General features: G+C 38.3%; 1 long non-coding RNA gene across 8 annotated transcripts; it reads left to right on the top strand.

Moving 5' to 3' along the window:
• The first annotated feature begins 912 nt into the window (after window positions 1-912).
• On the top strand, window positions 913-9,216 carry LOC148015113 (uncharacterized). Of its 8 annotated transcripts, none has more exons than XR_015688413.1 (7): window positions 913-1,286; window positions 1,591-1,734; window positions 1,888-6,990; window positions 7,163-7,226; window positions 7,633-7,807; window positions 7,909-8,004; window positions 8,803-9,216. It is a non-coding gene; the product is annotated as an uncharacterized LOC148015113 (long non-coding RNA). The 8 variants fall into 8 exon arrangements; XR_015688415.1 differs by having other exon boundaries at window positions 1,888-6,940; window positions 7,023-7,226; XR_015688410.1 differs by lacking the exon at window positions 7,163-7,226 and having other exon boundaries at window positions 1,888-6,651; window positions 6,755-6,990.
• The last annotated feature ends 284 nt before the right edge of the window (window positions 9,217-9,500 follow it).

Below are 9,500 nucleotides of genomic sequence, written 5' to 3' on the forward strand. Positions count from 1 at the left end.
TCCAACAACACCGAAAAAATCCCATTAGGAAAATGAAGAAAGACATAGAAACATTCCAACTGTTCGAGGATAACTTCAAGGTTAACATAGGAGCAATAGTTGATATCATAGACAAGGCTAGGAATTTTGAGCAAGCCACTATTCGTAAGAAAAATGCAACCATGATAGGGTACAATAACCTTTACGGACACCTAGCAAGATATAAAAAATATTATTTTTAAGAGAAGTAACCTCATATAACATTGCAAAAAAAAAAGTGAATGTTCAAACTCATGATCATGGACTCAAGCTATATAAGTATATATATTCTCCTTTTGAGATTCTCCATGTATTTAAACAATGCTAAAACTTATTTACAAACATAGTTTACTTTAAAACACGTCACATGTCTAAACACAATAAGTAAAACTGCTACATTACAAACATGCAAGAGTTGCATATGGAACTTCGTACTCCTTTACTAAGCTGCATGTGTCAAGCTAGTTTTTGAGCTTCTGTGAAAATCTTTTGAAAGAAAATCCCCTTCCCCCCTCTGCGCCTCCTGCGTCCCAACCACCAAAAACCCTCATGAGAACAACTCCCCAATATCTTTACCCTCTCCTTCTTTTTCTTAGAAAAACAGGAACTAGTCCCATGTGCCTTGGAAAAAGTTTTCACTTTCTTTGAAACCCTTGAAATGGTTTGCAAATAACCGCCCTGTGGGAACAGCTCCGGTGGGGGGGAACGAACATGGCAGGTGTGAACGCGTCCTGGAAATTTCTGGAAGTTGGGGAGGTGTCGATACGAAGCCACGTGGGACGCCTTGTTGAGACCGACCGATGCGACGGCTCTTTTCTTTTTTCTTGTTTTTTGTTTTTTAAATTTTTGGTCTTCGCCTGACCTGCCCTAAATTTTAATAGTTTTCCAACCTACCGACTTCCTCCGTTTTCTTCTCTCTCAGTGAACGAATGATTGCTCTTCCACCTCGCCATATTCCTTCCTCTCCAGTTTTTCTCTTTCATCTCGCGCCTTCCTTCCACCTGCTTGTCTCCTCCATTCCTTCCCTTCTAATCTTTCACCGGATCGCACCTCCTCCATCTTTCCAATCCTTCTGCCTATCGCATCTCCCTTCGTTCTCTTCCGTGGCCGTGCCTTCCAATCCTTGCGCTTATTGCACTGTTGGCGTGGTCCTTGCTTCCATCGGCCCCCCAGATTTCGGTATTGCATGCAAGATCTGATTTTTTCAGGGTCTCAAGCATGCTTTCATCTCCACCGACTTGCCTGAGAGATAGAAGATAAATCTGCATGTAAGCTTTTCTTTTCCACATGCTTCAAAGAGACGATTTTCGTTGATTCAGATTGTAAATATGCGATTTCGGTAGAAAACATGAAGTTTGTAACGCCAGGCCTTTAATTGTTCACGGGAACTTGAAACGTCTCTATTCTTTCTAAGAGTTGGATTTCTGGTAGATCAATTCGTGAAAAAAATTGTCGCATCTTCTCTTTACAGAGGGGTATGCCTTGATGCAATCACGCAGACAAGCAATGGGGATGTGCTTGTTTTCCAATTAAAATTGTGTTGGAAAATTCTGATGCTCTGCCACATTTCAGGTTCCAGTTCTAGATTTGTGGAATTGTCGTAGTGTAAGCAAGGTTGTGCATCAATCGCAAAATGCTCGATCTATGTGGCCTTGACTGTTTGGATCCAGTCTCTCTCTTATATGGATATGCCCTTCTGTTATGATCATCACAGATGTACGTGTTCCGTTCATCTCTACTTTTATTCCATAAATCCATTTTTTTTTCACTGGTATCCCTGCATACACTATGTTGTGCTTTTGCAACATTCAGTTTCTCTTTTCGTGCTCTCAATATTTATATGATATTTCTGTGTCCCCTTATTTACAGGGTCAAGGACAAGTTATTTTATACAGTTTGATCTCTGTACAGAATGGACAGATATGTAACATGTGAGTCATGCTGTATTTGAGGCTTCTCTGGTCATCATGATTGAAGCCATGCCAGTTGCTGGCGTTCATGAAGGGTGAGGTATATTATTTGTTTTGGACTCCATGAGATCCTTCCCCTATGGGTGCGCTCACGGGGTGGATCTACACCTAATAAAAATAGCATTTTTTGTGTTGGGGGAGGGGCTCTACCCTCTCTCTGTGTCGCTGTCTCTGGTTTTGGTTGCTGTTTAATGCTTCTGATACAGATGGGTATGCACAGGTCTAAGGTAATCTGCAAGTGCTGAAATGAGAGAACGCTATTAATGTTATGCATGCAACACTGCAGATGGTACTAGGGATGATTTAATTTAACCAGAAACCGAAGTAAATAGGTGTTGCCGTTGCTATTTCTTGCTAACCTATTAGGTACAATTTAATGAAATAATAGTTAATCATGAATTAAAAGGACAAGATAGGTTTGGCAGCTTCTGCCACCATTTTGTTGATGTTCGTTTAGTGTTTGATGATGATGAAACAAGGCGAGATGACAGTGTACAATGGGAGTATGTGGGGCATTTGCTAGCATGGTGATGATATGACAATGAACAAGGCTACACGATAGTGAAACATGAGGAGATGACGAACTTGCTAGCTTGATGAAGATATGAAAGGCCAAGATATGTTTGGCAGCTTCTTCCATTCTGTTGATGTTACTTCAGTTTTTCTCAATGATGAACAAGAGCAGATGATAGTGTACAATGGGGGTATGTGAGGCATTTGTTAGCACGATGATGATATGACAATAAACAAGGCTATGTGATAGTGTAAAATGCGAGCAGATTTGCTAACATACTTCTCCATAGCTAGCTTTTTAGTTCAGATGGAAACCACGTTTGCTCTCTTGATGAAGTTCATTTGTGCCTTTGGTATCTCGCTTAGTTCATCGAGATGAGTTGTTGCTACTTAAATACTTAGTGTTTGAATTTGCCATCTAGAAAGAATTTGTCTTAAATGTGTTAGAATTTCCCATCTAGGAAGAATTCGCTTAGTTCATCAAGCTGTGTTGTCTGATTCGTGATATGCTAGTTTGAAGCAATTTACATCTTTGCAAAAGTTGAACAAATTTGTGTTAGGAACATATTAAGAGGCTTTAGATGTAGCATGCATTCCCTCCCTCCACTCTATTGAAAATCAATAGGTCAACATGTCTTGATTATTTCAAAAGTCCTTGCATATGTTTTACTCCCTGCTGTTATTAAGGAGGAGTAGTTATTAATTAGTTGGTCAATTCCTTGTCAACTAGTGTAAATCTTATCTTATCTTATCTTCTTTAAAGTAGGCACATGTGTGCGATTTACTCCCGGTTTGGTAAGAAAGTAGTTATAAATTAGTTGGTCATGCATGTGACTTGCTCCCAATTGGTAAGAAAGAGTAGCCTTCAATTAGTTGATCAATTCATTGCCAACTAGTGTAGACCTTATGTTCATGGCTAACAAGTATAAACGCTTTCTTTAAAATAGGTATCATTGATGGGAATGGTAAATTAGAGATGCATGCACAATAAACTTGTGCCAAAAGAAGTGATAGAGGAGGGGCTTTGATTTAAAATGTGCTATCATCATCCTCATCATCATTGAAATACCATTTTTAATGGTATAAGGAATGTTCAATTGGTTAAGTTTATCACACAAGCTATGTGTTTTTAATGGAAATGGATTAGATTGGGTGGTGTCTTGTGTAGGAGCTTGAACAAGTTTACCATGCAAATTGGGTGGTGTCTTGTGTACGGATTGGAACAAGTTTACCACACAAACTATGTTAGAGTGCCTAATGGAAATGGATTTAGATTGGGTGCTGTGTTGTGTACGGATTAGGGAAATATGGAAACTATGTTTCTAAGGTGCAAGAGTGGTAAAGCATTGGAAGCATGTACTATGAATGTATTTGTCCATGGTGTATTGTGGAAGGTGACCATAGTCATCATTGAATGTAATAGCTTTGAAAAAATTGACATCAAATTGCATTTCGTTGCTTGGCTCAAGTTGAATTGATATTGTAGATGTGCGTGGACAACTTTTTGCCACAAATAGTGGCCACAAGAGATGTAGATCATATTGGTTTAGAAGCATTGGTCGTAGTAGCTTGTATATGGTGCACATATTAGTGTTATAATGAGTTTATGCAAGTAGTTTTTAGTTGTCACTCCAGATTGCTTGATTGGTTGCCTTTTGCTTGTTGACAATGGGTTGCTTGTAGAAGTCACAGTTTTTCTTGAGTGGTTTTGCTAGAGACCTTTCATGCAATGGCTTGATTACTGTGTGGTTTTGTAGGATAATTGCGTGTTTGGACCTGGATGCATTGATTAGGGCTGTTTGTTTTGCCTTATTGTGCATAGCAGTTTGTGTTCTAGATTGCTGTTGTAAGATGTTAAAATTAGTGGTCACAACGGTTTCTTGCCTTGACCTTAGTTGCAACAATTTCTTGTCTTGATCTAAGGTTAGTAGCTGCCACACTAGGTTTATTGTACCAGAATTGCTTTCTGCTTGTTGACAAGTAGGTTGATTGGTAGTTGGTGAAAGGTTTTGCATTCAGGCCTTCTTTAAAGGTATGCTTTTCTCAATGGTGTGATTGATAGGCTAATTTTCTTGGTGATTTATCCCCCATGGTCTTGCATTTTTACTAATACACTCTTTGATGTTTATATTGCAAGAGATTTGTTAATCTCCCTTTTTTTTTTTGGGAAGGGCATTTGTTGGAAGAGCAATTTAGGGTTGGTTCTTAAGATTTAGACGACGTTCTATCTATTTGATTGATGTGGCTTCTCTTTGTAGCCAGACAAGTCTACATTTTACTTCCAATCATATATTTTGTTTACTGCTATGTGGATGGTTCCTACAATTTCTTACAAGAACTATGATAGCATGTCTACGTCAGGTCTTCTATTAGAAGAGTGTTAGGTGATGTTATGTGATTCAAGGGTGTTCTTTTTCTTTGTTTGGTTTTTTAATTTTTCACCTAGAGAAGACTGGTATGTGATTTGATTGTGTTATCCTTTTTCCATTCGTTTTTTTTGCCACATAAAACTTCAGTTTTTACTTTGCTAGATGATATCCCATTGACATATCTTGTTTACTACTATGTGGTTGGCTCCTAAAATCTCTTTCTTGTTTATCTTGTTTATTACCGTCTGATTGGTTCCTAAAATTTCTTACAAGAAGTATAATATCATGTCTGTGTTAGGTCTTCTATTAGAAGATTGTTGTGTGATTCAAATGTGTTCCTTTTCTTTGATTGGGTCTATTTTGCACGTAGAGAAGACTTATTTGTGATTTGATTGTCATTCGTCTCATTTAGCCACATAGAACTTTAGTTTTTATGCTTTTAGATGATATTGCAATGATATGCGGCTTTATATGTATAGCTATTTGTGGGGCTTCTCTATCTATAACTCGACTGACTGATATTGAATTCCTCTACACATTTGGATTCTCAAAGCTATAGTGCCATTTTGTCATGGATGGGGTTGTATGTTCATAGATATGTTTTTAGTGTGTTAAATTTTTATTCTGAGGACTAAGCCTTTGTTAATGACAACATATGATATCAATCTATGAGTTCCATTGTCTGTATGGAATGAGCATTTGATGTGACTCATCAAGGAGATGCGCTGCGCACAATTGAGTAAATGATGCATGTAAATGCTCTACTTATTTGTGCCAATGTACTGATGAGGCATTATTTTGAGTACCTAATAGTTAATGCCTGATCTTGCATCACACTCTTTCAAGAGCAAAAACAGTAGTATGCTATGTGAGTATTATTTCTTACCTACGTGCATCATTCATTTGCCATTAGCTAGTCATACTTCCTACTATGTACTAAACCAGGTAGCACTGTTGACAATGTGTACATTCTTGTTCTCGGAAAACTAATGGACGAAAGCCTTTCGTAAAAATAGATGGCATTTCTGTGTTTGGTTCTATAATCAACATCAAAGTAGTCGATAATAAAACATGTAAGTATCATCCGAAATAAATTCTAGCCTAAGTGGTCGCAAGCATGTACGGATGGATGGCAGATATATTATTTTTGTAACTTGGATCTAATAGGTGGCTTTCCTCTGTAAAGGATTATCCTAAACTGAAGAGGGAATAAAATTTGTTTTGTGTTTGACTAGCATTAGCTGAAATATGCAGATGGGGTAATGGAGTGGTATTTTATTGATATAGTACATGTAAGGTGTGCTGGACATGGAGTTGGCGTGACCTGGAGTGGGGTTATGCTGTTGTAGAACACTACAGGCCTTCATGTAAGAATGAATCAGGGATCGCTGATCTACTTTTGGAGGCTTTTTGATGAAATTGTAACATGGTCAAGTCAGTCGGACAGCAAGATATCTAGAACACTTGTGTGTTACTGTGTATTTCACATTATTACCTGATAGATTGTCAATTATATTCGGGGGGTGTGTTGGTGGTGGTTTACTTCAAGCCATTTTCAAAAGGTTTACTTGCATTGTGTTAGGGAGCATTGCTGAATATGCAGATGGGCTGAATCTGGAGTGGTGCTTATGCCAATTAAGAACTCTCCAAGTTTTTATGAAGGAATGGCCTGAATTTGAGTTTTCTGCTCAAATTCTGGACACTTCTGATGCAGTATCTTCATATGGTCAAGTCAGTTCAGACAGCAAGAGATCCTACAACGGTTCAGTGTGTATGTCAATGTAGATTACATCATACATTATTGTCCCTGAGATTGTCAAATATGTTAAGGGGTTTTGTAGTGGTGCTTTACTTCAAGTTATTTCCAGAAGTTTTACTTTGCAGCTTGGGAGATAGCGTGGACTTGGTGCTGGCAGCATGGGAAATAGCATGAAGCTGGTGCTTGTCAACTTCAGGCTATTTACATAATTTCTATGCACAGTGCGGGAGATCAGGAGTTTAGGGCTTCATTTGGAAGGCTGGTTTGGAAGTATAAGATTAGTGCTCTGCTTGGAAGAGGCTGGTTTTGAGGTACACAAAAGAGCTTAACAACATTATTGCAGATCTGCTGGTTATTGATGGTATGTAGTAAAGTGGCTATTATTTTTTTCAGAACGTTGAATCATGGTAGCAATGCTGTTGTCATAGGCAATCTGTGGTGGTGATTTTAAGTATTATCACTCTTGGTCAAACTGAGAAAGCTGAATTTTTAGGCCATCAGATTCTCTGCTAAGAAGTATTGCACGCCTGCAGGTTTGTTATATGTATGCAGATATCTCTCAGCACTGACCATCGCTATGTGCATTGCATTTTCATGGTAATAGAATGTCTGTGGCACAATAATGTTTCCTTTTCTAGTTGTTTTTGAGATTAAGGCCTGGAGTGGCAGCAGCTTCAATGATTGCTAAAAACCTTTGTCATATATGTGTGTGTGTTTCTCTTGGTGTATTTCACAAGTTTGATGGTCGTTGAATTTTAGAATTGAAAAGTTGGTACTAGTAGATTGAATTCCATAGTGTGGCAATAATCCTTTTTTGGTCTTCTTGAATGGAAGATGTTAGAAGCAGCATAACAATCTGTGTTTTATATATATTTGTTTTGTATGGTTTCACCAGCAGCATTAAAGTTTTGTGAACTTTACCAGCAGCATTAAGAGTTTTGTATTACTGTTTGAAAAATATAAATTGATATTTGGGTTGCCCTCCTTGGTGTGGGGGACTAAGGTATGCTGAGTGGAAGGCTCCAAAATGCAAATATGAGGTCTTTGAAGCATGGGAGGAAGCATGTCTCCATAGTGCAATCCTAACTGATGCGGTGGTTTCTGTACTTCCAAAGACCTTCCCACCCAATGTAAATTATGAGGTCTTCCTAGCATGAGAGTGGGCTTTGGTGTGACATGTGAGTCTCTTCAATTCAATCTAGTATCTAGCGAAGCCCATAATGCAATTCTAACTGATGTGGTGGGTTTTGCATTTCCTAAGGACCTTCCTTTTTTGCAGATGTTTTGCATGTGCAGATCTGGAGGCTTGAAAAACAGTCTTTCAGGTTGTGATGCAGTCTATCAGTGGGTCCTTTGCTAGACATCCCTTTTTGTGGTGAGTTTTTGAGTATTGTTAACTCTGTGTGAGCCCCTTTCTCCGGCTGCCAAGGTGCCCAGAATTTAGTTATGCCGAAGAGTTTTAAATGGATGCATTATTTATGAGACAGAGACATCAGTTGGTAATAATAATTCTCTCTTGTAGAAGTATAGTTCTACAGTTTTGGTGGAAAGGTATCCAGTAGAAGTATAGTTCTATCTGCACTGAAGTTATGTTGAGAGGTCTCTGCAGCTACTTCAATAAACAAGATAGCCTAATTTTAATGCCCTTATAGGGGGAGTTACATTTGAAGCAATCTTGTAGCTTCAGGAGACAGTCGGGAATTGCTTTCACATTGGTTTGGAAAATAAGCTTAATTTTAATACCGTTATAGTTGGTGGAGTTACACTCAAAGCATCCTTGTAGCTTCAGGAGAGTAGGAAATTGCTTTCACATTGGTTTGGCAAATATATAATGTTCTAAGGAACTAGATTGCCTGCAGATTGTATTCTTCATGTAGCTTTGCTATAAAGTATTATGACTGACTTTGAAAATGCAGATTGAAAATGCGCATTGGTGAGGAATAACCTGCATAAGACATGTAGAGTAAGGTGGCATGACTTTGAGTTGATCATCTTGATTGTAAATTATATTTGACAAACATGTTCCTTTTATTAAGGAACTGGTAACACTTCTTTTGAGTCTCCATGTAGCTTATTAGCTTTGATCATGATGACTCTTTTGGCAAATCTAGATTTTATTCCTTAATGTCTGCTTTTTATCTTGGAAGTGTGAGCCTTTTATGTTACTTTTTAGGGGGAACCATGGCTCCTTTCCTGCTAAATGTTGATTGTGAAGGCTGCGGGCAAACACTTATGGAGCTTTTGGAGAATGTTTAGTGACAAATTCTGGTGAATGTAGTCTGAGAAGGGTCTATTGCGATGGGATGTCTACTGCACTCTATCTGGTCACTGTAGATTGAGAATGGGATATTGTCAAAGGTATGTGTTGAAGAGAGCCATCAATCTATATTGCAAGCCATATCTTGTTATAACTGCACGGTTTCATGAACTTTTGAGAATGGGATATTGTCAAAGGTGTGTCGAAGAGAGGTACGAGTCTATATTGCAAGCCGTATCTTGTTAGAAGTGCATGATTTCATGATGAAAGTTCATGTAAGGCATCTCACAAGTTATCAGTCTTTCTTTTTAATAATCTCGGCTTAGTACAGTCGAAGGGTGCCATGATTTGAAGGTGGAGTGTTAAGGTTTAATTGCGGGAATGGCTTCCATTCTCGCCCAGTTAAGAGTGGGCCTCTTTATGTACTGTACATTGTTATTGTGAGCGGCTCACTTTGTCATATCCCTCTTTTCATTATGCTTCCAAAGTGATCTGAGTGTTTAGAATTTCCTTAAGAGTGATATTTCTGGAAGCTAGTTGTCTTGCTTGTCTTGTTGCATCTAGATGGTAGTTGTGAGTTTTTGTTGCTTTTTCTCATTTTTAGAGTGCTTAGG

Source organism: Lygodium microphyllum, chromosome 24 (assembly GCF_053477565.2).
Source record: "Lygodium microphyllum isolate KBCC chromosome 24, Lygodium_microphyllum_v1.1.10, whole genome shotgun sequence".
Lineage (NCBI taxonomy): Eukaryota > Viridiplantae > Streptophyta > Polypodiopsida > Schizaeales > Lygodiaceae > Lygodium > Lygodium microphyllum.